This window comes from Halictus rubicundus, chromosome 10 (genome assembly GCF_050948215.1).
Source record: "Halictus rubicundus isolate RS-2024b chromosome 10, iyHalRubi1_principal, whole genome shotgun sequence".
NCBI lineage: Eukaryota > Metazoa > Arthropoda > Insecta > Hymenoptera > Halictidae > Halictus > Halictus rubicundus.
This window is the reverse complement of record NC_135158.1, coordinates 12,680,639-12,695,349: the sequence shown is the minus strand read 5'-3', so window position 1 is coordinate 12,695,349 and position 14,711 is coordinate 12,680,639. Positions and strand designations below refer to the sequence as shown.

The following is a 14,711-nucleotide window of genomic DNA, read 5'->3' as shown; positions in this document are numbered from 1 at the left end:
TACCAACCACGAATGCCACTCGTCTCCGCCATTTCTTTTCTATTCGAAATCGACTAAAGATAAAGAACTTCCAATCATAATAGCCGCGAACGAATTAAAATGGCAAGGGGTTAAAGTGTCCGAGAGTCAATGTTTACACAACATGCTCCTATTTATAGGACCCGCGAAGTTTGGAAGAAGAAAACTGGATCACCCGTTGTTACTCGTAACTCAGAATTATCGTATAATTTTTATCAAGATGACAATGCCTGATGACGTGTTTATTTTATTATTTGCATGAAAGCATGCGCCTCGGGGAAGTGACCACCGAAAAGGCGGCCGCTTTCGCGTGGGCTCCGTTAATAAATCATGATCGGTGTCGTTCGGTTGTCGATGGTGTTGTACAGAGGGAATCGGTAATTAAAAATTCAGGTAAAAACCGGCTGATCGTTCCCTTTTCTCGATTCCTATTAACTTCTGGCCCGCGAATCGAGTTTGTCGCCAGCACCGTGTTAAGAATGCGTCCACGCGGGCCCCGGCGGCACCCCATTGGTCGACGGCCGGGAATCACGTGAAACTCACGAGGCTGCGGTCGGCGCGTGCGCAGAGCGACGCGCGCCGGCTTGTCAGCGACGTATGGTCGGATGACACTTGCGCCGGTGCTCTCAGACGCAGTCGGACGGACGAGGAGGTCAGATCGGGCGATTCGCGCCGGCGACCAGCCAAGGGGTTACTTCGTTAAAACCTTCTTGCGTTTGACTCGACGGTAAAAAAAAAAAATAATAAAAAACTAGTCCGTAAGTGTCCATAACCAACGACAGAATGAACAGCCGATGAACCTCGTCGGCGACGCATGTACTGAATCGTTCCTCCGCCACGCGAGAGAAACAAGCTCGCACGCCGGTTTCACGATCTCGCACGCGCTCGACACCACCCCAGACACACGGGATTTTCTTGTGCTCAAAGATCCCGAAGATCGCGCTCTCGTGGATCGAAGACTCTCTTAATCACTGGTGATCTCAAAAGTTCAGCCCGCGTAAGGCAACGTTTGTGCCCCGTTCGGAGCAACCAGACACCGCGAGACTGCATCTTCCCATTCACCGGAGACGAACAAATACGTGAGTAGCCAGAGCTTCGTTCGTTGTCACCGCAACGACAATATCTGCATGTTCAATCCTATCTTTTTATCGACTCGCGTTGCGGCGAGTTTGTTCGGCAATCGTTGTATTTCTATTGGGCCTACTGTTGCCGATACATGCTCGCTCATCTACAGACCTTTTCCATTCATGTCGCTCCAACGGTCCAGAAGTATTTCGAATTTGCTCACTGCTATTTTTCACGCGAGAGGGAATTCTGTACCGAAGACTTTTCTGTCAAGTGTGAAGCGAAAACGATGCTGCAAATAATGAAATGATTTTGCTTTCATTTCTGACGCAACGGCATTCGCCGGTTGGAATTCGGAAAGTGTTTGGCATTTCCCTCGATTTACGACTCGTTGTATTTTTATTGTTGCCAATGTGAGCTCACTATCTGCAGACTGTTTTTATTCATGTCATTGTAGTCTTCGAATGTAAAAGGTCTTTCGCATGTCACTGTTTGAATCCTAACGACTTTACTGCTGGTTATATTTTATTCGTTGTATTGCTAGTAATGTGTGTTCGTAATCTACAGACATTTCTCATTTGCGTCGCTCCAGTATTAATATCCGTCATTGATTTAATTCAAGAATTGTCATATTTTATTGAATTCATTACTGGCAATACATGCTCGCTATCTACATGCCACTCCGATATTATAATTCATTCAATAAATTTTCTCGTTCGAATCCTACTGACTTAAATCAAGAATTGTTATTTGTTTTTTTTTTTCGTTTTTTATTACATCATTCTTCAGTTTTGTCACTCCAATGTTAAAATCTGAAAGATTTCTCCGTTCGAATCCTGGCGATTCGATTCGGCCATTGTTAGGTTCTATTCGGAACAAATATTGTTGGCAAGCCGACCATCTACAGAGCAGATTGACAATGGTTAAAACTAGCATATCATGACAGGCAACCTTCCTGCAAATAGACCGAAAAACTCACTAGACCCGTCCACATGTGAACTCCCAATCGATCTGCATCGGAATCTGTGCACGCGACTCGGGGAACGCATTCGTCGCGCATCCGCAACAATTTCTTATGTAACCGAGACGGGTTACACAATTAGTTGCAGCACTATGCAGCTATAACCCGCGATAAAGTTCATTTATAGTCCGGACGCTGGTATTATCGTCTGCGTGAGGCAGACCCCTTTGTTTACAAACAAAGTGCGCGAGATAACGTTCGCACAGAATGTCACGAATGCCGTGCCACATATGCTACCCCTAACAAAAAAAGCCCCGACATAGTAATGACCATCATTGAAATCATTTAAAACCAACCGTAACCGACTTCTTTACCGAAGAAATGTATCGACCCTCGAGTACTGCAGCGCCCCCGTGCAAGCTCCAATTAGAATTTTTATCTAGTTCTCGAACAGAAATTCAAATTAATCCCTCGCACTTGTTTCGTGGTCTATAATTTCCCAGGAAAGAAAATGTTTAGTCATTTCTGACCCAGGAAGTAATCCAACAAAGAGTCGAACAGAAATTCAAATTAATCCCTCGCACTTATTTCGTGGTCTATGGTATTTCTGATGTAGCGAGTAATTCAACGGAGGGGCGAACAGTTCTTTATGATATTGTTACAATTTTTATTGGACTCGTGCCAGGAGTGGGGGGAGGAGAATAGTATCGTCGATCGAAGGTATAGTTGTCGAGGAATTTTCGCGCGCTGCCAGCGCGAAGGAAAGAAATATGCAAATGGAACGGAAGGGGTGAAACGAAAATTCCAGAAAGGCTTTGCACGGTTATCTACGTGTTTCAGAGAAGCGCGCGGTTTTATCGTGGAATAAAGAAAGAACACCGACTCCTCCCGGCCGTCCGATTAGATGCTTATGGGCGGGAAGAGCCATGTTATTAGTAGCGTTATTGTTTAATCTCTCCGGTGGCTTTTGAATGATGCGAACGGGGGACCGATTAACGGGCTCCTGACCTCACGACACACCACCGGGAGCAATAAATAAATATTACTAGCGACTCGATCGTGTCCCCGGGTCTTTCATCGGGCGGTGCTAGTTATTTTTAACAGCGGGACGTAATAAAACTGATTCCTTCTAACGCTCTGACATCCAGTATACGGTTCACTGGTTGATTAGCGTAGCAGTTTATCTTTATAGTTCGAACGTATTGCCAACTTAAAATGTCGTCGTCGTCTTGGCGCGGCTTGATATTTTTCACGCTGCCTCTAAAAATATTACTATAAATTATTCCACGTTGCAGAAATAGCAATTATTTTCCCACCTCGTACCGATAATAGATCGCGGACTGCGTAATATTTTTTTGTTTGTTTGCGTTTCAACAAAAACTCGATCTTCGGGTCGATTTTAAAAATACCGCAAATTATTCCATGCATCAGACATGGTAATTAGTTCTTTGCATACCGGTCGTAGATCGTAGACTGCGAATTTTTAGCAGTTTCGCAAAAACTGGTAGATGGAGCGAGAAACGGTAAAAGTAGGAATTTTTGAGAAATTATTTGGAGGATATGTTTTTCTGGTAGGCTGGCTTGTCGTTGTCGACGCGGGAACTCTAGCAAACAGATAGCAATGGCGATCGCACGGGGGATTACAAGTTACGACCAGTCGGGAACAGCATGTGTCGCGGATTTTTCTCGGAATGTTTTATTTTCGAGCGCATTCGAGCACAGAGGTTTAGGTACATGCAAAGTAACGCTGGTAATGTCTCCAATGAGTCGTGTCCGAGGCCTGTTCATGGCAGATTTCTTCTCATAACCGGCTTGACTGCTCTCTTAAAATACATTTTGCTCGTTTTTAAGTGCGCGTGCCCGCTTGTTCTCCGGCCTCCGCACAAGTACGCGTTTTCCGGTCACTCGTCTTTCGCGGACGCCTACTCGACCTGGTCGACACACTCGACGAATTGTTTGCACGTGCAATTCCCACGCGTAACACACTGCGGTGTGCAACTTCCGGAGAAAGCTCCGCGAAAAGCCGATTTTCGCGATTCCGCCTTTGCCCATTCACACTCCGACGTACGAATGAATTCGCGATATCGCGGTCGTCCCGCAAAAATAATTGACATAGGAGAACGTAGAAAGTGGTTTTTATGCATCTATAATGAAAATGAGCGGACCGAATGCGAGGCAGTAGAAATACCTAAAATATGTAAATACGATGCATTCATTCCAGCTTAACACTAGGTTTACGGAGCATTAAAAGTGAGTATTTTACATTACTTTATAGTAAGGATACATGATAGGGATATTTGAGACAGTTGTTAACTCAGTAGTTTTCAGATATTAATGTAAGCTCGTATGAATTCTATACATTACTTTATAAAAATAAGAGGACTGTGTCTATCCAGGTTTTCAGCCATTTTTTAAATAATATATACCTAAGGAAATAAGTTCGTTGAGTAATTCCACGTAAATTAAAAATATTAGAACCCGTCGTTTTGACGGGTCCCGTAAGCCTAGTGTTAATTAATAACATATTCACATTCTTAAATTCTTTCGATCTGTCCGCTGTTTTTGTCCATTTTTTTTTTTTTATAAAAGCATAAAATCCGCAGTCTAGTAATGTAGACACATAATTGCGTGGCTAGTATGATAGTTAAGGCGTCGGAATGTTTGCAATTTTTCCTGCCCGATTCGTCCAATAAGGAATGGTATTCACCGCGTTCCGGAAATGCGTTTCCATCGCATCGAACAAGTGCGCGCAGAGGATTGTCAGCGATTTGTCCCGGTGAACGTGCCGAACGATAGTTTGTTGCCCCGTCGTCGGCTTACATAACATCGGGCCGTTTGAAAAAGCGTGTGCGTGCGTGTGTGCGTACGCGCGCGCGCGCGCGTATGTGGACTGTTTAGTTTCGGCAGCCACGCCGACACGTGACTCACTAATGGCTATTATGTCACGGCTTTTGAATACGCCGGTCCCAGCTGCCTGGAAATTACACAATGCCGGTCCGAATGGGGTAGATCAGTGATGCCCTTCGGAATCTATTTTAGGCTTAGTCGTTACTGAACCTTTTCTGGACCGCTGCTCCCTTCTCGGAGCTCCTCGCATCAGACGACCTTTGTGAATCTACTACACTACTGTTAATCTACCAAACAAGCCGCTAGAAATAAAAATGTAAATATGGATCTCTCTAGATCTTCTTAGAGCTCCTCTTACGGGAATTTCTCTGCTCTTTATACCAGAAATCATTCGAAATTCTGTCGAAAGTGTCGAGATCCACCACGATCGAAATGTGAAAATAGATTTCCCTAGATTTTTCGTTTCACGAGAGAAGCTACAAGCTGTTCGGGGAAAATGAACTGTGATCACAGTTGAGTTGTCGAGAGAAAAATCATTTGGGTCGAAATTCTATGAAAAATTTGTTCACCAGTACGCCTAGATTTTTCGTTTCATAAGGGAAACTATGCCGTATATTTAGGGACTTGGTGGTTGCAGAACGAAATGGTCGCGATAAAAACGATCGCTGTCGAGATCCGTTGAAATTATTTACCAGAATGCATATTTACTTGCACGGTCACGTTGACTGATTTATCTAACATTGGCTATCTGCGTATCAGCGTCTCATAGCTTATTGTTCCACATACAAATCAGCGAAAGTCAAGAGGCTATCGTTGGCCGTGCGAAGATTCCAGCGTATCTCGGCATAATTATATTCTAAACACGCAATCTATCTTTATCGACCGTGTAAATATAGTATACTATAGAGGTCTCGTATGCTCGACGTGATTAACCATGGCTATCTCCGCCATCGTGTTTTCACCATTATCGATCGATCAAGATGATCGAGACGGGGATAAAACGTTGAAACACTCGTCGCTTGACATTCTGGGAATCGCGAGGAATTTGCCGCGGTCAAATATTCGCTTTATCTACACTGAAGATCGAATAGATCACGATCGGTAACAACTCCAGATCGACCATAAAGTACCGCGGTAGTAATCTTGTTACAATTACCGATTACGATCTGTTGCGTAGTTTCGAAAACGCTATCGGAAATTCTGGGATAAAGTTTGAACGAAATTCGAGCGAAATTGGCGAACATAGAGAAAAGATAAAAGTAACTAGACGCGGCGTCGCAAGATTCTATGTCCCCAGACAAATGTTCAGAGATACGTCCGACATGCTCGGCGTGACGGAATAGTTTTATCGCGAGACGGTTTTCCCTTTATCGGGTACACAAAAGCATCTCGCGCGATCTACGCGACGTGTTGCGTCTTCTTTATGGTTTCGGCGATTAAACTTTGTCCGGTAAGATTCCGCGCTGGAGGGTGTACGACTGTCGGCAAGGATATGTCGGTTATCGGGCTGCTTCGAACCAGAAACACGACGAGATAACAGAGCTGAGGATCCGACCTCAGTGGCGCCTTTGATCACTGAAAAATACCGGTCTGAGAACTGTTACGCCTGCTCGCGTGCCTCGCCATTTACAAATTCGCTGGACCAGCCTAGACAGCCCTATAACCCTACGCGCAACCCTACCAGACCTTCCCACCGGGAACCAGCTCCGGTTCCATTTTTTAGATAGAGCTACAGACTTCAACCAATGTCGAGGGACAAAGACGAAACGGAATCGTACAAAATGTCGTATTTTAGAATTCCTGCAGCCATTGTAAATGCGGATTTTTATGTGAAAACTGTATCATGTTCTTTTATCGGTCATTTAACGAGCCGGAGTTCATACAATATTAACCTAATACTTATTATATTAGTATTTTTAAACGTTTCTGCCGTTTGCGTTTGATGCATTTTTAATAGACGGAAAATATGCTCGCACAGAGGCAGAAACTGAATTTGCGAATTTTTATAGAAAAATCGATTAGATTTTTGCTCGGGAACCCTAGAGGGATCCAATTGCAAAATCTAATTGCACGGTGTAGGAACAGTATTCCTCAAACAAAAATGCAGCAGACACTCGGCTACGAATTTTTGTAGAAAATCGATCGGATTTGTGCAAACCGGCGCCCGGATAGTTAAAAACTAGGACAAACGGGTGAAACAGAAGGCGACTACTCTTCGACAAGGCAATAGCGCGGGTCTCTTGTCTATCAGATAACGTTTTTCAGTATGTTCCTGTTGCGTACACGCGTCCAGCTCGTGGTCTACGCACATGTCAGCGGAGAGAAAGTTTACGAGCGTCTACGTGTTTTAGCGGTTTGGTGAGTTTTTTCGCGAGTAAAGGATTCGTGCACGCGCGCGTATTTTTAGCCCTGGTCTGGCCTCGATATGGTCTTTTTATTCCGGTGTCAACGGGCGCGTGTGCTTTTGTTTGTTTCTTTCACAAGAGTTTACCCTTAAGGTTAGAGACTTTTTCCTTGGATTGTTTTTGTTGCGGTTATCGTTTGATTACCTCGTTTATCGGACTTCCCGGATTGGCGACACAGGGTCATGCATTTATTGTGCGTGTGTCTTTCGAAAAACTATCGGCGAAGGACGAAGGACTAACACGCATAACTGGTGCCAAGGCTGCCTACGAACGGACAGGGTCATCGCGCTCGATAGAAACTACTCGCTTGAGAAAATATTGAAATTTCGCGGACCGGTTCGTCTAGCGTACGATTTACCACTTTTCGGTAAACGGGAACCGGTTCTCTAGGGATTTTGTTTAACAGCGGAATATTTTCTACCGTTGAAAAGTTTGCTTTGCCACCGGGCAACTCGAAGTCCCCTCCGGTAGTGTTTGTATTCCTATTTTCGAAGCCGCTGTTACGCGGATTTTAAGGAATTTTTTTCGGAGAAACTACTGTACCTTTTGCATTGGGATTTCGCGGAGACGTTTGTGGATATTTGAACTACGTACACGATTTTTTCTGTGTAAAAATAATCAAGATTCTATGAGTTATATATTTTATCGTAGAGCATGTTTTAAAGGATGTATTTTGGTTTTGAGTGCCATTTGTTACTGATCTTTAGGAATTTTCCTCAGGAGAACTGTTAAACTTTTTGGCTCAAAATTTCGCACACGTATTCATAAGTGTTTGAAGTGCACGTGTGATTTTTTTTTCAAGTAAAAATAATCAAAATTACACGAGTTACATATTTTTTGACAGTGTATGCTTAAAAAACATGGGTCGACGATCGCCACGATTCCTGTTTATTAATCAGTATGAATGTAGTTGTTGCTTGTACTGAAAGAAATTAAAGATCTTAGTTACCGGTTTTTTAATGCTTCTCGGCTTTTAGCGCGATAAAAAAATAAGAAAAACTTGCCGAATTTAGAAAATGTCGGTTCGCGCGATAACAGAGTACGTGACAATGCAAGAGAAAGAAAAATCGATTTTTTGAAGATGAAAAATCAGTATACCCCCGTTAACCTTATCCGAGTTGTCTGGCGTTAACGAAAAAGTTCAATCGTACCGATACGAAGTCCTCGTTCGCAAAATATTTCGATAACGACGCGATTACACGCGTTAATAATATATTCAATTATAATCGTTTCTAATTGCATCGATTCTACGAAAAAAGAGCGTCGTAAGCCCGTTGTTATCGTAGGTCAGGCATGCTCAAAGGTTCCGAGCGAGATATTCGGTTCATTAAAAGGTCTCCGAATACGTACGTACGCATGATTTATACACAACAACGTATATAAATGAAATATGTGCTCCGCCCCACCCTAATCTGGTGTATCTGTCTCGTTGCGTGTGTTTTTACGTATTGCCCGTTATCGATCGATTATATAATTCGGTTTACATAACTCGTATCGATATTACAAAAACCCGAAGAGTGTAGAGTGCCATCAACGATCTACGATAGATTTTTTTGTAATTGGACGACAGTGCTGTGCTAATGTTATTGTACAAATTAATTCGTGGCCCTCGCGTTTAATCGTAGCTTTACATTAAGTTCGAATAATTTATTCTTCGTATCAGCAATTTTTATTAGCAAATATTAGCAATTTGTAAAATGAAACGTATGAGTAGAAACTTATGGAGATTAATGTCGAGAGTAGAATATAATTTGATTGTTCGAACATGATTATTGACGGAGACATAAGAAATTAATTGGAAACGTTACGCGGGAATTGGTTGGACAGTTTTTCCCCCCCACCGTACGTCTGTCGGCGTGCGAACATAATTCGCATGAACGCGATAAACTCGCATGACCGCTTAATTAGCAGCTGTCACGAGAAGTGCATCGAAATCTGCAGGAATTAAGACGATGATGTTATTCACCCGTGAGCTTTACCGACTGCACCGCTCGATAAAATACAATCATGCTATATTTTCGGACCAATGCTCGGCTTTCGCTGCAGTATCTATGAGACCCGCCTGCGAACGGCGAATATTTAATTATTTATTCATAAACCCCGCCGGCGACGTTAATAGACTTCTTTTTATGCATTTGTTGTGTCGGCTACATTTTCATGTACGGACAGATATCCCAAAAACAATTTTCAATGTCTTTTCCTGCAAGAAATATATCGCTGCAATTTTTTCAAATACATGGAGGTAGCTTGGCAATAATTAATAGTATTTCTACTGTGAGGAATTTTTCCATTGCTCTAATATTTTTTTAACAGCACGTTTGTATGCAATACCCATTTTTTCATGACCGAAAATTTTTGTAATAAAAAAGGAGTCCTAATAAAAATCGATAGTACTTTTGTTTACAAGAAATGTTTCCATTGCGTTTATAGTCTGAACAAAATTTCAAAACGCAAACAGGTGTCTTAGTAAAAATTGATAGTATTCTTTCTACGTGAAATTTGTTGTTCCACTGGATTTATAAAATAACACGTCAGTGTACATTCAGAAAGTGGAGACAAAACTTATTGTATTTCTTTTCTACGAGAAATTTGTCCTTTTTCAAATCATTTAACGTAGATAGGAACTAATTATCATTTTCTTCGGCATGAATGGAATTTTTGTAAAAATTGCTGTTTTCGATACACGGCAAACGTTCTTCGTTTTTGCAATGTGGGCGGTGTTCGCCGCGTTTATCTGTTATTTTATAAGCAAGAGCATTTCGTTCCGGTGATTGAAAAAAGTAACAATAATGATAATAATATTTTCGGTTGCGTATCTCCCGAGAATATCGAAGTCACGTGTCACGTCCCGTTATATGTATCGCCCACTATCGAGTCACGCGTGTGTATGTGTTTTTCGAGTTTCCCTCTCTCTCTCTCTCTCTCTCTCTCTCTCTCTCTCGATTTTTCTCGGTTCTCGACCGATTCCGTTAATTAACTGTTAATTAATTAGCCGATGCGACGCGGGGTGATTTATCATTAGTCGCGTTATCGGCACGGAACGTTTCCGGCTAGCGAATTTTATGAAATTTCTGTCGTCTATGATAAAGTCAAGGACTCGGTGTACTCTTCGCCGCCGGTTTCTCATTATCTCGCGGATTAGTCGTAGTCTAATTCCGCACGTGACTTGCAATAACCCGTGGTTCGACCCCTCGTTATCGTCGCCCCGCGATTGACAGTAATTAACAATAGAAGAGAATTTCATTATAATTGAAATGTTCGGATTGAAATATGCCACTTTTTCGCCGCGACGCTCGTTAGATAACAGAGAAAGAGAGAGAGAGAGAGAGAGAGAGAGACCGGTTCAATATAAATTCACTGTAATCGCCGGGACGGATTAAAAATAATATTTTATCATCGATATATATCCGTCCGCATCGAACGTGTCCGTGCCGTTCGCGTTCGTTTCCATTTGTTTCAATGAAACCGAGAGAGCATCCTCTCTCCTTGAATCAACAATGAGCGATCCTAACTCTTACTTCGGGTGAACCGCGCGCCACCTGTGAAAACTAATATTCGGAAAATATAGAAAACGCCGCGCGAGGACTATTCGAATTTCCAAGACCAAACACGACGCTAGACGAACACAGGGAAAAAGATAAACGTGGATCGAGTTTCCCGTAGATCCACCAGACAGCTATTTTAAGCGGTTCGTTTAGCTAGACACCACAGGGGCTAGCTTCGATTTGTACTGCGCGCGTTAAAGCCGTCTCCTGACTAGATAATAATTATCAGAATAACAACGATGCCATTTTTATCATACCTAACGCAACATTTATAACGCAGAAGCTCCAAAAATTCTATCATCGAAATAAACGCGCAATCGGGCGTGGAGCTCGACGTAAAATCACATTATGTTAGGTAACCGACACAAAACGCTCCTCGATGCATTATTGTGTTTATCCCCCAACGAGGTTCAACAAGTGAAGTCGTTAACCTAATCTAGAACTCGCAGCTGTGAACGTTCGACTACATCGTTCGTTACATTCGAGTAGACTTGTTACCAGCTCTTTAAATTAATCACTGGTGTAGCGGTGACCATAAATATTCGAACGATCCGAGTCTTTTTTTAAACGAGAAGTTGGAACGATTAATTTATCACCATCAATCGAAAAACCATTTTAACGATCAAATTGCAAAGGGCAACGTTCACTTCGAGGGCGGAGCTTGGGTCTATTTTGACTCGGACTATCAAAGTCAATTTCCGGCGACTAAATTAAATAAATGAAATACTGCATTAGCAGCATCAGAAGGAATATGGTCTTGACGCTATAGTCCTTCATAATAATAACAGGATTGAGTTTATTCGGTTAGGTACTTGAATAAAAAAGTAGACTAAAAATGGTCTACAGCTCCACGAATTGTAAAAGAACACATCTGAAATTCGACATTTTGTGTTCTCCATGCGCTTCGATAGATAAAGCGATTTTCTAAATTGCAAGTTTTGATGGGCGTCGGAGGTCGATACACCCTGCTCGACCGAGGAAACAAAGCGTCTTTTCCGGTTGAAAAATGTCGCGCGACGTTTGATTTTCCACTTGAAAGACGGGCCGTTTGTGTCCCTTGGATGGCAGACGATTGGATCTGTTCCAAGGGCGTAACGTGTCCCGCGGTGTATGTAGCGTTTAGAAGAGATGCGTCTAGCTAATTTTAACCGCGAGTACAGTCGAAATAGCATGACGGCTGCGCAATTTTCTCGTCCAAGTCACGAAACGCGAACATGCTTCTCCCATGACTTAGCGAGGGTCGCGACCATTTGTAATCTACTTTTGATATCGACTTGTCGCGCCAAATTGCTCGGCTTTGTATACCAATGGAAATCTTTCCGTCTCGCGCGGCCGCAATTCGATTCACCCGCCGCGGGAAAATCGCACGAGACCACAAAAAGGTATTTGCAATCTTAGAGCAATCTGCCTCCTACACCCACTTTATTCGTTAATTTTTCTGGGCCGTGCAATTAACATTTTCCATGTTTCTCCTCGTACTTTTGACAGAGACAAATATTTCGACGTTGCCTATACAGTTGGCTATAAATAGTTCGGATAGATATAAATAGTTGATAAATTTTGCTGAAAATTATACACTCCATTCTATCGTATATTTTATCGTCGAGTATACTACTCGGTAGTCTCGGATCTTTATGCGAAATAACAATTGTTGTTTTAATGTTCATTTTCATTAGAAGCGCATAAAATCCGCAGAATAATTGCATTGTGCATAATCGATTAAAGGAAACTGAAACTTTTCTTTTCGCGGTCTAGCGGCTAGAAATTGATACGTACGACGTTGGAACCACATTCCCGTATAAATTCGGAATCCAACGTTCGATACAAAAATTATCGTGCGTCCAGATTATGTCGTAAAAAAAAGATCGTTGCGTGAGACACGCGTCGTATGATGTAACGATCTCGTAAAATAACTTTGCAGCTATTTGCGTCGTGTCGCAGAGGAAAAGTACGCCGAAAGAAAGCGGAACCGATGACGAAAAAATCCTCCGTAATTGGGGGGTGGGGGGGCTGGGCAGGACGATAAAGAGTAACCACGGCACTGGGTATTCCAGATAATTAGCAATCACGTTCGCGGTAATACGCTCTGTATATCTTTCGATCGTTTCGTAACCCGACGCGGTCGGATTATACCCCGTGATGAATACGTGTCCGAACTAATCGTGAATCACGGTGAATGGGACACGAGATAACAACTGAACCGTCTCTGAAACCAGACGAAACACTGTTCCGTTGTTTCGACTATATATAAACTTGTTGTTCGACTATCGATAAATCGCAATACCGATCGGCAAGGCACTTTATATACCTGATCCCGGCTCGCGAAATTCTTAGAAGCAAAGAAAGACATATTTCCATGTGGTTCCTTGAAGTCGACGAATTTTTATTTTACATGGAAATTTCCGATTTTAGAATGCAGATAAACCTAGTCAATTTTTATGAAACTCCGTTCTCAAGGCAATTGTAGCATAAATTCTGCAGGTTTAGTGCACGCCATTTTAAGTCCGCAAACTTTCAGAATTGAACAGAACATTTAAACGGTTAATTAATCGCTAGAAACAAATGCAGATGTTTATTTGAAGTATAATAGAATCCCTAATAGAGGTAATTTTTCATTCGATCGCGATTTGCTTTGATCGGCCCATAAGAATTTATAGTCGCATAAAATCCCGCGGTCTATTAATCACGGCAAGATAATTACGAGGTGTAAAAATTGCATGAAATTGATTACCGACTGTCGTTTTGCGTGAACATTGCACCCCGTCAATGCACAACACCGTTCGCATTCCTCGACGCAGCGTGTCGTCGAATATTCACCGCATTTTTCTATGGGCTAGCTCGCGCTTACGTGAATATATTTATGTTCATACGAGCTGGCAAGGTCTGCTTGTAAATACGTAGGAATCCGTTCTTCTATTTGTTCGTTTTCGAAACTGGAACACGCATCGAGTATACGATGATACACGATATATCAACGGGTATGGATTTCTGCGATTTATTGCTATCGGTTCTTGCACGGGAAACATGCGAAACGAGCGTCACGTGGCCTCACGGCAACAGGTGTTACCATTGATAACCGTGTGGCACGCGTAGAAAGAATGTAGCATAATAACAAACATTGGCGTCGTAGGCTTTAACCCTTTTTTTTTAAATATTCACAAGTATACTAGACAGAAGTGAAATTAAGTGCACTTCACTGAAAAATTGAAGTAAATTGGTATAAAATTGATTGAAATTGAAATTATTAGATGTGCAAATTAATTCGTAGTCCCTACAGTGAATCATTCGAACTCTGTTTTCGATTGAAATCTGTCACCGACTTTATGCGTTTATGACAAAACTTAGTGCAATTTCAAACAGAAAGAATTTAATAATGCGAATGTGTAAGAATTGCGGAATCGTGCTTAAAAAAGCAGACGCGTCGTCGAACGAAAAGATAGGTAATTTTTGCAGCGACGAAGTATGCTCGATACGAAGATCGAAAGGGTTAGCAAACGATTTTCGATGTCACGTAACCTCGATCGAGGCCGACGCGGCGGCGGCACCGTGTAAAGGTCAATCTCGATTCCGTTACATCGTGATACCGATTCACGTGCAAAGTGCAGTCTCGCGAAGATGCACCGCCATCTTTTTTTTCTTTAATTGGTCGCGGTTATCAGCTGAAAAACAATTATTGCACAAGATACTCCGCGCGAGAAGAAGTTTGAATCACGGAAAATTCATCGGGACGGAGCAACGAGCTTGTTGTTGTTATTGTCATTAACGGTACGATTGTTGTTATTAGCTGCGACGAGTTCAGAAGTTAACAGGACAAAATTGTCGCGCAGATAAACCTAGAGATTCGCTGGAAAAATCGCGGCGATTACGGGA

The 14,711-nt window shown here is 42.4% G+C and overlaps 1 protein-coding gene across 3 annotated transcripts in view; it reads left to right on the top strand.

Moving 5' to 3' along the window:
- The first annotated feature begins 501 nt into the window (after positions 1–501).
- Positions 502–14,711, top strand: part of Gbs-70e (Glycogen binding subunit 70E) — a 128,653-nt gene continuing 114,443 nt past the window's right edge. For all 3 annotated transcript variants that reach the window (XM_076795049.1, XM_076795050.1, XM_076795048.1), the window contains exon 1: positions 502–1,097. The gene's annotated coding sequence lies outside the window, so the exon portion shown is untranslated. The remainder of the gene's footprint in view (positions 1,098–14,711) is intronic.